The sequence below is a fragment of the Toxorhynchites rutilus genome, chromosome 2 (genome assembly GCF_029784135.1).
Source record: "Toxorhynchites rutilus septentrionalis strain SRP chromosome 2, ASM2978413v1, whole genome shotgun sequence".
Taxonomy (NCBI): Eukaryota; Metazoa; Arthropoda; class Insecta; order Diptera; family Culicidae; genus Toxorhynchites; species Toxorhynchites rutilus.
The window spans coordinates 77,207,096-77,222,104 of record NC_073745.1 but is presented as its reverse complement, the minus strand read 5'-3'; the positions used below and the strand labels follow the sequence as shown (position 1 = coordinate 77,222,104).

General features: G+C 40.7%; 1 protein-coding gene and 1 long non-coding RNA gene across 2 annotated transcripts in view; one reads left to right on the top strand and one right to left on the bottom strand.

The window, feature by feature from the left end:
- LOC129771628 (serum response factor homolog) overlaps positions 1 to 15,009 on the bottom strand; it is a 561,989-nt gene that overhangs the window by 37,453 nt on the left and 509,527 nt on the right. The window lies entirely within an intron of this gene.
- On the top strand, positions 12,754 to 14,537 carry LOC129771629 (uncharacterized). Its single transcript, XR_008742428.1, has 3 exons — positions 12,754 to 13,153; positions 13,241 to 13,310; positions 13,391 to 14,537. It is a non-coding gene; the product is annotated as an uncharacterized LOC129771629 (long non-coding RNA).

The following is a 15,009-nucleotide window of genomic DNA, read 5'->3' as shown; positions in this document are numbered from 1 at the left end:
TGGAAATAAATCGACCCAAAATTTTCAAAAAGTTACCCCGTACAACATGTCACCAACTCGAAAAAAAAACCCTATGCAAATTTTCAGCACATTCGGACTTAAGGGAGAGGGACGCAAAGCGTTAAAAGTTTGAGTTTTTTGGAAAATCACCCAAGGCGGAATCGGAAATCAGGATTTTCAAAAAAAAATTTGACGTCAAATGGCTTAAAATTGCATGAAACGTCGAGAATTACGGTCATCTCGAAAAAATTTTTTTTCAAAAATCGACACTGGGACTTTTTGGAATACGAGGCAAAACGCATGGTTTTGGGTGCCAATAAAAATACTTTTTACAATACAATTGACTTGCACGACGATATACCCAATGCAACGTATTAACTCAATCAGACTTCTTTTGCTAGTGTTGCAGACGTTAAAATTTGAGCTTTTTGAAAACCGAATATTTTTTTTGTGAAAAATTTATTCGACATTGAAAATCTCTTTAATAAAGAAAGAAAAAAAAATATTTTTTTTGTACCAAATGTCTTCAAATTGCATAACACGTCAATATTTACAGTTATGTTAGCGCACATTAATTTTTTTTTGTCAAAAACGACCTTTCAGATAAAAAATTATAGGAGGATGTGCCAAGATGCAACCGCATTGTTTACGTAGAACTACGCTGTTATTTTATATAAGTCGCTTGTTTATAACTTCGGATATTATGCTGTGTAATTTTAGAAATAACTGTTTAGTAGAATGGTTTGATCGCCCTGATTGATGATTCAATCATGCCCTCGTAGAACAATTTATTAGCTGTTCGTATGTCGCAATTAGTTTCATGTCAATCATTGAACATTTACCTCAAACGCTATTCCGGTGGCCTTTTTCGCAATTGACATACACTCGGTTACAACGATTATATACTTGTTGCATCAGCACCATTATTCTACATCTCATAACTACATCAATATATCTTTGACATCGCATGAAAACAACAACAATGACAATATCATTTAGCATGGTATCAAATACCATGTTACATTTTATTTAGTATTGCCTCAGTAGAATCGCATCTTTAGGCATAGTTCGTACAACGTAAACCAAACGTTCGCCGTAACATGCATACAGAGCCATACATTGGTGGCTTGAAGCTACTAGAAATATAAACACTTCTCATCATTTTGCATCATTTCATCATTCTCAAAAGAAACGCTTCTGTTAATAATACTGGTCTCGAAAAAAGCCTTTTCTGTTAACATTGCCGGTCTAGATTAAATTAGCCAAATCACAGGCAAAATTACAGAACATTTATTTTCTTGGTGAGCCGAGCCAATTGTGTAGCTCAAAGCATTAATGCAATGGCGTCAGTTTGATGCAATGATTGCAATGCCAGAGATATCAGCACGTGAGTAATTTGGTCGCATCCACAGCTCAATCCGAAACGAAGACATGTGATGGCGCAAAACAAGGTAGTACAGCGATGTTCATTGCTTCGTATCTAGAACGATACTGAAAGCTTGCCTCAGCGACATCCACTGTTTATACTCTAGGCCTTTGTTCACGGAGACTTCATATCTTGCGATTTCCCTTTCGTTGCTCGTCGATAAGTTGCTCGTTATTGACGGCACGGGTAGAAAATTTCACAAATCAGCAGAACAAATGTATGGGAAAATGGACACGCTTATACTTTTCATGAATTTTAACCATTTACACATCAGAGGATTGTAATGAATAGCATATCAAACGAATCTTAGGGAATTTCCGATTCGTTTGGTATGTAAATCACCAAAACCCGTTCGCGGCAACAATTGTTATGAACGTTAACTTTATTTCGTAAAAACGTGACCTGTTTTCTGATTCGGCACCCTTAATGAAAGACGTATTTCTACGTCAAAAAACCACCGATCGCCAAAAAAAATTGTGTTTGACTTTTTTTTTTTCGAGATGACAGTATATATCGACGTTTTGTGCAATTAATATATCAGAAATTTGGCATCAATTTTTTTTAAAACCCCCGATTTCCGGTGAGTTTTTGGTTTTCAAAATACTCAAATTTTAACGTCTGCAACACTAGCAAATGAAGTCCGATTGAGTTAATATTTTGCATTGGGTATATTATCGAACAAATCAGCATCATGCAATTTTAAGACATTTGGCATCAAAACAATTTTTTTAAACCCCGATCTTCGATTGAAATATCTCTTGTCACGGAGTTTCTGGTCAATCTCTAGCTTCAAACGGTCCATTAGTTGATTAATTAAAAAAATAATATTAGAAGAAAACTTAAAAAATGTACTTACAATTATTGCTCAGCAATCTCCGGATGGATTTATGAGATTTTTGCTAGCTATCTTTAATCCATCATGAAATGACTGAGCCTTTGAAATTGGATAATTTTCCCGATGCGTTTGATTTTCGATTTTACTCAACCCAATATGTTCCCGAAAGGCGTGATCCTACATCAAAATTCAATTGACCGTATGTAGCGTGGTACTGGTTTCGACATTTGGAAGCCCCTCGTTTAGTTATTTTGAAGTTCAGATTCTACACCAGCTCACTTGTGTGAATCGGAGCCTCTCTCTTCTTTCAATGTATTGGATGTAAGGCAACGCGAGTGCCGCTCCTCTTTTTAGATTTGAGCAACTTGGCATAATGGGTGCTGGATGTGACTCGACGGCTGTGTTTTAGCCAAGACACCCAAATACCAATACACCCGAAAGACTCATGCTTTCCTTTTTTCATTTTTTTCGTTTGGATATTTCCCCCAAATAGCAGAGTCTTTCGGCGGAGGTTTTCTTGTTCTTGGAACCTCAAAAACCCGGCAAGCGATTCGATTTGAACTGCGCTCGGGAGGTTAAAGGTGATCGCCCGAGAATATTTGAATATGAGACCGATGTAGGGACAAGGGAACTTGGCATGACTTGCGTGATCATTAACTTCGTTAATAATTACGCAGTTCCGGTCCTATTGATTAGTACGCTGATCTGAGGACTAAAAATTATGTTCTTCCATTTCAACGTGGACCGTGGAAGAGGTCGGAGTGGTGTTATTTTCTTGAACCGCGAATTTCACAAAAGGTAGTTGGTGTTTTAATTATCGCGAGTTAGTTGTGCTCATTAGTGTTCTTTTTTTTTTTTTTTTTTTTTTTGTTCAAATTTTGTTAGCTGGATAGTCGATAGATTTAGGCAAAGTTGAAGTTGTACCCTCCCGTGCATCCGTTAAATACATCCGGAGGTAAGAATGGCATTGTGGTTTGGCTCATGTGGCGTAATTTTGAATGGTTCTTGTGTGTGCTTTTCGTGTAACCTCTTTAGGAAGCGCCGCTACTGACCCCACGGAGTCAACGTTGGAATTGACCAAAAATCCAGCCAAGGCTCAAACCTTTCCGCCTGGTTCGAAGACTGCGCTGCGCGAACAATACTGGCAGCCGCAACAGGCGTAAACCGGAAGTTAGGACCGCTCATCGCACGCCCAGCTAGGAGTAGAACCCGTCGACGTAGCGAATCACATAAATCCATGGTAGTGAGTACCTTTTTTCCTTATCCATTATTAACATGCGCATGTAGGATAAGTGATATTGAGCAAAACGCTATAAATAGCTACTAACCACGAAAGCCACACAATTCAAAGCCATACACACACAAATAATGCATGCAGTGGAGAGCTCACTCCATATGACTGTGTAATTTCAATCGCTATAAGCGAAGCCATTCATGAATAGCCTAACGGAGTAAATAGCAAGCGCGCCGTCTTCTCAACCTAGATGTGATGAGATCGAGACTTGGGAGGAAAATTAGAGTAGAGTAATGAAATTTGATTAATGTTCTTAGAGTAAATAAATTTTCTATGTTGATGGATGTTCTTTCCTGATTGACTAAATGTTCAATGTAGAAGAGAAGTGTTGATGAAGCTAATTGATTTAAGTGATTGAGAATGTTGTGAGAGATGTTTTGATATTTAATGTAGTGTAAAATAAACTTTTCCGTTCGATTTATATGTTAAGGTCTAAGAAACAAATGTGTATTTACTGGCTCGCGGTGGCCTAAACACCGACGAACCCGTTCACTCTTCTTTTTGTGTTAATTAGGTCACGAGTCAGGGTGGAGACTCCTTTTTTGTTTACTTCCACTCTCACTCCTACGCTCCGAAGCGAGCTCTGAAGTTGAGGGGAAGATCATTATTAGTAGGTCCAGTGAGGAGACCTCAGCATAAGTGGTAGTCAGTGGGATCGACCCAGACTTCCTTGTGTCTGCATTACGTCTCGTGGACAAACGATATCGCGGGTTCTCCCGAGAGTGCAGGAAAAAAGTCGCGAAGCTAACCGGGTTTGTGAGGAGAAAAGGACAAACCCGCCCTCAGTGGGTGTCTCATTGCCGGGCAAGGAAAATAACACGGCGGTCGGTCTCCCTCACGGGAGTGGCGCTTAAGCCGACCGCTTATCTGCGCAAATTCCCCGGTAGCGACGGGCTCGCGCGCTCCCCCGGCGTCGCGGGTTACATTTGGCGCCCAACGTGGTTTTTGGCACGACATTTGATGTCATTGGAAAATAATTTTGGGAAAATTATTTGAGAAATTATAATTTTTTTTTCTTTGTCTTCGGAAAAATTTATGTTTTTTGGTGAAAGATTTTTTTTCCCTTTTTTGAGTTATTAATTTACATTTTCGTTCATAATATTTTTGGTATATATTTTGTTTATTAATTTCTATGATAATCTTCATCAATTATTACATTTAATTATTTTTTGTTTATTCATACAAATATCTATTTCGGTAAGAATCCTTGAACATTTAACTCGCATGTATAATACATTTATTTTTCTTGTTAATTATTCATCCATATCAGCTCAAACATAAAAACGATATTGGGCAGTTATAATTATTGTCTTCTACTACGTAATTATTCTCAAACACATTTTTCGTATCTAAAACTATTTTTTTTTGTTGAAATTCAGCCTCTCTACTGTATTATTGATTAAAATTGTTCTTTATAAAATTATTGATCAAGCATTCGGAATCAGTCAGCTACGTCCCGTTGTCCTGTGAATTAAAAAAATATATATATATTAATTATTGGTATTGTTTTAATTAATCAAAATGGATAAATTTCCGTCTGCGGAGTACCTTACGATGGACGAAGTAGACTACGAGCTGAGTATTCGGGAGAAACTCGATGAGAATACAATCGGGCTAGACCTCTCTGAGAAACAGCGGTGTTTGAGGAAATTATTTAAGGCAGATGCTAAAATAGGGCGGAACTATCGTTCCAATTTAAGTATACGGGACGAATACCCAGTGGTGGGAAAAAAATTCGACGAAGTGAAGAAGGCTTTGTGGCGATATGGGATGGACACCAGATGGGAGTCGGTTCTTTTACATTGCTATTACAGAGCGAAACGGTGTTCAGCTGAAAACGAGAGCGAGAAGATACAAAAAAGAGATTTGGTTCGCAGTATTGGGGAATTGATGAGGCAATACAAGGTTGGTCCACCAGCATCACCGGTGTTGGATAGGATTAATTACATGATTAACGAGGCAGAGCAAGCCAAAGCCTTGAGTCCTCCACGTACTGAAAACGAACAACATCATCTACCGTTGCCAGAACTGACTACACCTGTGGGGGCAAACAATTTGCCGATTAAAAATACTGGTGCAATACCAAAAACCCGACGAGTGTGGGAAACTGAACTGCAACAAGAGAACAGGGAATTGCGAGAAAAAATCGAACAACTAGAGAAAACCATGCAGAGCGTTCTGGCAACTTCTAATAACAACAGAATGACTTGTGTGGTAGGGAATAGGCTTAATGGCGATAGCAACCAGACAACCAGTGAACCCAGCAGGAGGGAAAAAAAAGTCCGGTTCGATACATTACGACCCGATGCACCACGACCCGTATACAGCGTCTTAGAAGGTCCAAATACGATCACACATCAACCGACAATAACGAGACAAACTCAGAATGTTCGACCAAATTTAAGTGAACAGTACGCTGGAAGTTCGGATGACTATGAGTCCTCAGATGATTCATATTCCTACCGGGAACCGCGATTTACGGACAGAACAAGACACGAAACAAGAGGGCATCGACGTCAGAATCAAGCACACCAGACGGGCAGAGACTTTTACAGAGTCGAAAAATGGAAGCTTAGGTTCACTGGAGAAAACAGGTCGGGAAGTGTGGAGAGCTTCCTGTATAAATTAAAAAAGATTGCGGAGCGAGAGGGAGTTTCAGATAGACAACTTTTACGGGATGTGCATTTGCTGTTGGATGGTCTTGCCTCTGACTGGTTTTTCACATTCGTAGATCAGTTTGACGACTGGCAGACGTTCGAACACCTGATCAAATACAGATTTGGTAACCCAAATCAAGATCAAGGGATACGGCAGAAAATCCATGAGAGGAAACAACAGAGAGGCGAGTCATTCATCGCATTTGTTACAGAAATCGAAAAACTGACAAAAATGCTCTCCAAACCTCTGTCGAAAAGCAGAAAATTCGAGATAGTGTGGGACAACATGCGCCTACACTATCGTTCGAAATTGGCAACGATCGAGGTGAATGATCTGCATCAGCTGATAAAACTGAATTACCGCATTGATGCAACTGATCCTAGCCTCCAGATGGGTTTCCTAGAACCAGCAAGAAGACCGGTAAACAACCTGCAAATTGACGCGGCAGAGTACACGAGTGACGAAGAGGAGATGGTTAATGCAGTGGAACTAAACCAGCCCAGAGAACGTCAAGCAATGAGACCGAGAACATTGATTGCAAGAGGGAATAGGCAAGAGGAACAACCGAATACATCAGCGCCACCTACACGAAGTTGTTGGAACTGTCAACAGCCCGGACATACATGGCGGGACTGTTCGAGACCGAAAACAATTTTTTGTTTTGGGTGTGGCATTCTAGGAAGGACGATTCGATCATGCGAACGTTGCTCTTCGACGATGACGTTTCGCAATCGTACTAACGATTCGGGAAACTAACTCGAGGATGTGAGCAGGGGAATCCTTCCGTCCTTGGAAACCTCACGATTCCCAATACAAAAATAAAAAACTTTGACCCACTAGCAACGATACATCACATCACGATCAATTCAAGTAAATGTCCCCATATCACAGTGAGAGTTTTTGATACCGAAATCGAAGCATTATTAGACTCGGGAGCCGGAGTGAGCGTAACAAATTCGTCAGAATTTGCAATAAAATACGGACTGAAAATCCTTCCAGCAGCGATTCGAGTGAGTACAGCTGATGGAACAGCATACAAGTGTCTGGGATACCTTAACGTACCATACACTTACAAAAACATGACTCGTGTCATCCCGACCATTATTGTACCTCAGATCAGCAGAAAACTCATTTTGGGTACGAATTTCTGGGAAGGGTTCAGCATTAAACCGATGATAGATATGGGGTACGGTTTGGAGAAAATTGAAACATTGGATATCGGGCAAACTTCACAAATGTGTTTCACAGTGGAGCCAACCGTGGAAATTCCGAAAATTCCAGAAAAAGAAGATGAAACACTAGATTTCCCAACATTCGATTCTCCGGCGGAACCGATACCTGATGAGATCGAAACGGAGCATAATCTCACAACGAAAGAGCGAGCACAGCTGATAACGACAATAAAACAATTTGCCTTTACTGCCCCTGATAAACTTGGGAGGACGAACCTCATACAACACGAGATCATATTGAAGGAGGATGCCAAACCGCGGAATCAACCTGTATATAAATGTTCACCCTACATACAGAAGGAAATTGATGAAGAAATAGAACGTTTCAAACAGTTAGATGCGATTGAAGAATGCTATAGCGAGTGGACGAACCCCTTGGTTGCTGTGAGGAAATCAAATGGAAAGATCAGAGTTTGTTTAGATTCGAGAAGGATAAATGCGATGACGGTAAAGGACGCATATCCTATGCAAAATATGCAGGATATTTTCCATCGTTTAGAAAATGCGAAATTCTTTTCAGTAATCGACCTGAAAGATGCTTACTTTCAGATTCCTCTGAAAGAAGAATGCAGAAATTTTACAGCCTTCCGAACATCAAAGGGACTCTTCCGGTTCAAAGTATGCCCTTTTGGACTAACGAATGCCCCATTCACGATGTGCCGGCTGATGAATAAAGTGATCGGATTCGATCTTCAGCCGAACGTATTCGTGTATTTAGATGACGTGGTGGTGGCAACAAAAACGCTCAATGAGCATTTCAAATTACTGCGAATAATAGCGGGGCGGTTGAAAGCAGCAAGACTAACTATTTCGTTAGAAAAGTCGAAATTTTGCCAAAGAAAGGTCATGTACTTGGGGTACCTTTTATCGGAACACGGAGTGGCAATCGATGAATCCCGTATACAACCCATCCTTGATTACGCGAGACCGAAAACAGTGAAGGACGTCCGACGATTAATGGGATTGGCTGGTTTTTACCAAAAATTTATTAGCAACTACAGCGAAATAACTACCCCAATAACAAACCTTTTGAAAAAGGATAAGAAGAAAATTTCATGGACTGAGGAGGCGGAAACGGCATTTAATAAGCTGAAATCAGCGCTCATATCGGCCCCAATTCTGGGCAATCCGGATTTTTCAAAGCCTTTCACGATAGAGTCTGACGCTTCAGACAACGCTATTGGCGCTGCTCTGGTGCAGGAACTCGAAGGGCAAACGCGGATTATAAGCTATTTTAGCAAAAAGCTAAGCAACACTCAACGGAAATATGCAGCGGTCGAGAAAGAATGTTTGGCGGTTCTTATGGCGATAGACCACTTCCGCCATTATGTGGAAGGGACAAAATTTCGGATAGTAACTGATGCCAGAAGTTTACTGTGGCTATTTAAAATAGGGGCGGAATCAGGAAACTCTAAATTGCTACGATGGGCCCTAAGAATACAGTCGTATGACGTGGAACTGGTTTACCGAAAGGGGAAGAATAACATAACTGCAGATTGTCTGTCGCGCTCAATTGAAACCGTAACGGTAACGTCACTCGATCCTCAGTACGACGATCTAATGTCACAAATTGAAGCAAACCCCATTCAATTCAAAGATTACAAAGTAATTGACGGGAGAATCTACAAATATTGCAAATCCCAAAATAAACGATCCGACCCTCGATTCGCGTGGAAGTGGTTCACTCCGAAAGCAGCAAGAACGGATGTGATTAGGACCGAGCATGGGAAAGCCCATTTCGGCTTCGAGAAGACGCTGGGGTCTGTAAAGGAAAGGCATTTTTGGCCAGGTATGGCCAAAGAAATAAAAAACTTCTGTAGAGAATGTGTGCAATGCCAAACGAGCAAAGCGGTGAATATAAATGCAACTCCTCCGATGGGATCGCAAAAGCCGGTAGAGTACCCATGGCAGTTCGTCACTTTGGACTATATCGGACCACTGCCTGTCTCGGGGAAAAAGCGTAGCACGTGCCTACTGGTGGCCACGGACGTCTTCAGCAAATTTGTACTCGTGCAGCCTTTTAGAGAGGCGAAAGCTGATTCACTCGTAGACTTCGTAGAAAACATGATTTTCCGACTTTTCGGAGTTCCAGAAATCGTTCTTACAGATAATGGAACTCAATTTTTGTCCAAAATTTTCCGCGAACTGCTAGTTAAATATAACGTAAACCACTGGTTGACACCTGCCTACCACCCACAGGTCAATAACACCGAAAGGGTGAATCGCGTGGTAACCACAGCCATTCGAGCCACCCTTAAAAAAGAACATAAGCATTGGACGAACAACTTACAAGAGATTGCCAACGCAATTAGAAACGCAGTTCACGATTCCACCAAATATAGTCCCTATTTCGTCGTTTTTGGGCGGAACCAGGTCTCGGATGGAAAGGAATACGCCATCATTCGAGATAACCACCAACAGGAAGAAAACTGTCAGGAAAAATTGTCAGAAGAACGGAAGCAATTGTTCGAAGAGGTGAGGAATAATCTGGCAAAAGCTTATAAAAGACACGAAAAAAATTACAATCTGCGATCAAACACAGATTGTCCACGGTATGTTGTTGGGGAAAAGATCCTGAAAAAGACATTTGATCTGTCAGATAAAGGCAAAGGTTTTTGCAAAAAGCTCGCTCCTAAATACGAACAATGTGTTGTAAGAAAAGTCCTTGGTTCTCACACCTATGAGCTGGAGGATAACGCTGGAAAACGCATTGGCGTATTTTTCGCAAACCAGCTCAAAAAAATGAATTTTCCTTCTGATGCTCCAAAAACCTAAGGGTTATGTGTTCAAGCTATGTACCTTTCAGAAAGGAACTAATAATAGAAAACACACCTATGTGGAAAGTCTACGTCGAATCCCATCGATTGAGGAATCGTTGAGACTTTGGAAGATTGCCTAAAGTCTGGGTTGAAAGCTCACAATGATTCAAAAAAAAAAAAAGTAGCAAAGTTCACGAAGAAAAGGAAAGAGTCGGAGCGATGACCTGTGCAAAGTAGCGGTCATGGTACCGCGAAGCGTAAAGCGAGCACTGATGATGATTTTCGAAACAATCAGTAGTGGACTTTGTGAAGGAACGAAGAGGAGAGCGCCTCAGCACTTGAAAGCAGTCGGAAGAAGAAGAGACTAGATAAACCTCTCGATCTGGGTGATTCCGTAGAATCAAGCATTTGAAAGCTATGTAGCCGAAGTGACTAACGGGAATCCCAACGAAAACATCAAGAAAGAGACCGACCTTCGGAACCGAGTTGGTAGGGAAAAGCGACCCGGATTGTAAATATTTGTAAATATTAGTTGTAGTTAGTTATTATTTTTTCCTAGTTCCCTAACCCTTACTTCTAGTGTTAGTCTTAATTCTAGTTAGATTAGTTTGTTAATTCATTAAAAAGTTATAGTCACTCACGTTTTTTCTTTGTTTATATTCCATATTTTTCGGTTGTTTTTGTTTTTTTCGTCATTTTTGGCGTTCCGGTATTCCATTATTTATTTGTTTTTTTTTGGTTCGAAGAAATTCCGTTTAGTTTATTAGGTTATCCGTGTTGGTACAGTTTCCTTAGTTTAATTCCTAAAATAAGTAAAAAATTAATAGATATTTAGATTGAATAATTACATTTTGGTTATCGTTGTGATTTTGGTCTTGTCACTGTGTCCTCCAGCTCATATTCCGTGTCCTATCCTTGAAAATTTTCCTGTCCGTGTTTCCCTTGTGTTTCACCAGTGTCCAGATCCAGTTGTTCCCGTTTTCTACCGGCTTTTCAGTAGCCTCCATCCTTTTCCATTACTGTGTTTTCTTTTGATGATTTTCATTCCATTCCTGTGTTTTCCTTCAGTTGTGGTTTCCAAGAGTTGTCCTAGTCGTTTTGCAGATTCCTTCATTATTTGTCTCCAATGGTCCCGTTCAATATTCCTCCGTCCTTTTTGTCCTAGTCCCTTTTTGGTCCCGTTCCTGGTCATCCTCGTCCTTCGTCGTTGTTTGGATCGTTTCCTCAGCAACAATCCAGTCCAATCGGTGATGCTGTTCCCCTTGTCGAACCTAATCTGGGAAAGAAAAAGAGAAAAAAAAGCTTAACACCTAAGAATTGGAACGACTCACCATCTTCACTTTCCTTTTCCATCGTTGTCCATATCGCTCACAAGGTTTTTTCTTCATAAACACGGAATCGTCCGTGTGAAACACATAAATTAAAAAAAAAAAAAAAAAAAAAAAAAAAACAAACTTCACTGACCAAACCATCGCTCCGGTTTGTTTACTTCTTAAACACTGTTTAGTTGGCAATAGCTTGAGTGACTTGTGTGAGTGTATTGGGAGAATGAGTGTACATCGCTTGTAAGCGAGGGGTGCGTGAATGTGTGATTGGTTGATTATTTAGTTTTGTTTTGTGATTTTGTTAGGAAAAAGGTCATCTCATCGTTGGAGCATGCCAACGATTGAGAATGGCGAACTTTAAGATTTTTCTTCGGTGGAAGCACGCAATCTTTGGAGTTTCCAAAGTAGCTTCCATATCCGAAGAAATTTCGGGCTAATTTAAGATGGATATTGTTTTCATTCCTTTTTACTCGGGTAAAGTTCTGAGGTCGGAATGAACAATATTCATCGAGTTATTTTTTCGACGTAGGTCGATAGTACGTTTTTTTTTACATCTCCAGAAATACTTCTATTAATGAGAAGTGGAGGATGTAAGGATTTTAGTTATAGTTTTGGGTAATTTTGAGTATATTTTTTCTTCATTTTGTGTGAATAGGATTGTCAACTAATAGTAGTTCTTGAAGGTCAGATCGATTGATGTATTTTCGAGTTTTTCTTGTTTCTCAGTTCAGTAGTTAGTTAGTTGCTGTAATGCCAGTAATTTTTGATGGGCGTTTTAGAGTTAACCTTTTACAGTGGTTCGCATGACATTTCGCTGGAGACCGGAGCTGTAAAGCGTTGATGGTCAGTTACAGACAGATTACCCGATCTGATACTGGAGATAGAGGATGAGTCAATTCAGTTTGACGATGACCACATATGACCCCGAAAATGTTAGTGAACATTCTGCGAAGGGAGACTCTATTTTCGCCTTCGAAAATTTGATTGGTTTATGCCAATCAAATTTTCGAAAATTCAGCAGGGAATGATGTAGCGTGGTACTGGTTTCGACATTTGGAAGCCCCTCGTTTAGTTATTTTGAAGTTCAGATTCTACACCAGCTCACTTGTGTGAATCGGAGCCTCTCTCTTCTTTCAATGTATTGGATGTAAGGCAACGCGAGTGCCGCTCCTCTTTTTAGATTTGAGCAACTTGGCATAATGGGTGCTGGATGTGACTCGACGGCTGTGTTTTAGCCAAGACACCCAAATACCAATACACCCGAAAGACTCATGCTTTCCTTTTTTCATTTTTTTCGTTTGGATATTTCCCCCAAATAGCAGAGTCTTTCGGCGGAGGTTTTCTTGTTCTTGGAACCTCAAAAACCCGGCAAGCGATTCGATTTGAACTGCGCTCGGGAGGTTAAAGGTGATCGCCCGAGAATATTTGAATATGAGACCGATGTAGGGACAAGGGAACTTGGCATGACTTGCGTGATTATTAACTTCGTTAATAATTACGCAGTTCCGGTCCTATTGATTAGTACGCTGATCTGAGGACTAAAAATTATGTTCTTCCATTTCAACGTGGACCGTGGAAGAGGTCGGAGTGGTGTTATTTTCTTGAACCGCGAATTTCACAAAAGGTAGTTGGTGTTTTAATTATCGCGAGTTAGTTGTGCTCATTAGTGTTCTTTTTTTTTTTTTTTTTTTTTTTGTTCAAATTTTGTTAGCTGGATAGTCGATAGATTTAGGCAAAGTTGAAGTTGTACCCTCCCGTGCATCCGTTAAATACATCCGGAGGTAAGAATGGCATTGTGGTTTGGCTCATGTGGCGTAATTTTGAATGGTTCTTGTGTGTGCTTTTCGTGTAACCTCTTTAGGAAGCGCCGCTACTGACCCCACGGAGTCAACGTTGGAATTGACCAAAAATCCAGCCAAGGCTCAAACCTTTCCGCCTGGTTCGAAGACTGCGCTGCGCGAACAATACTGGCAGCCGCAACAGGCGTAAACCGGAAGTTAGGACCGCTCATCGCACGCCCAGCTAGGAGTAGAACCCGTCGACGTAGCGAATCACATAAATCCATGGTAGTGAGTACCTTTTTTCCTTATCCATTATTAACATGCGCATGTAGGATAAGTGATATTGAGCAAAACGCTATAAATAGCTACTAACCACGAAAGCCACACAATTCAAAGCCATACACACACAAATAATGCATGCAGTGGAGAGCTCACTCCATATGACTGTGTAATTTCAATCGCTATAAGCGAAGCCATTCATGAATAGCCTAACGGAGTAAATAGCAAGCGCGCCGTCTTCTCAACCTAGATGTGATGAGATCGAGACTTGGGAGGAAAATTAGAGTAGAGTAATGAAATTTGATTAATGTTCTTAGAGTAAATAAATTTTCTATGTTGATGGATGTTCTTTCCTGATTGACTAAATGTTCAATGTAGAAGAGAAGTGTTGATGAAGCTAATTGATTTAAGTGATTGAGAATGTTGTGAGAGATGTTTTGATATTTAATGTAGTGTAAAATAAACTTTTCCGTTCGATTTATATGTTAAGGTCTAAGAAACAAATGTGTATTTACTGGCTCGCGGTGGCCTAAACACCGACGAACCCGTTCACTCTTCTTTTTGTGTTAATTAGGTCACGAGTCAGGGTGGAGACTCCTTTTTTGTTTACTTCCACTCTCACTCCTACGCTCCGAAGCGAGCTCTGAAGTTGAGGGGAAGATCATTATTAGTAGGTCCAGTGAGGAGACCTCAGCATAAGTGGTAGTCAGTGGGATCGACCCAGACTTCCTTGTGTCTGCATTACGTCTCGTGGACAAACGATATCGCGGGTTCTCCCGAGAGTGCAGGAAAAAAGTCGCGAAGCTAACCGGGTTTGTGAGGAGAAAAGGACAAACCCGCCCTCAGTGGGTGTCTCATTGCCGGGCAAGGAAAATAACACGGCGGTCGGTCTCCCTCACGGGAGTGGCGCTTAAGCCGACCGCTTATCTGCGCAAATTCCCCGGTAGCGACGGGCTCGCGCGCTCCCCCGGCGTCGCGGGCATTGGACAGAACGTATATTCAGGAATGCAGATGATTGTTTCAAATGTCGGCACAAAAGGCTTTTTTCCAAGAACATGCTGAACAAAAGTGTTTAAAAACCATGACATGGCAACCGTTTCCTGTAATATGCGTTTTTACTCGATTCTATGGTGATTGCAGTCGAGTCGAGTGGGTACATTTGAAAGACAGAATATGTCCCCATTATTTGATAAACAATATGACCACGTTTGTTGAAGTTTTAGCATACATTGCTCATGTTGTTTAAGTAAAAACCAAGACATGGCGTAATCGAATTTCTTTCAGTCTTTGCAAAATTACTGTAACTAATCTAAACCTAAAAAAGTCACAGGAGGGTTGTGTCCGAGACACGACCGCATAATTGACGTAGGATTCCGTTAGGTTATCTGTTGATTTTGGATAATTACTTCGTTAAACTCTT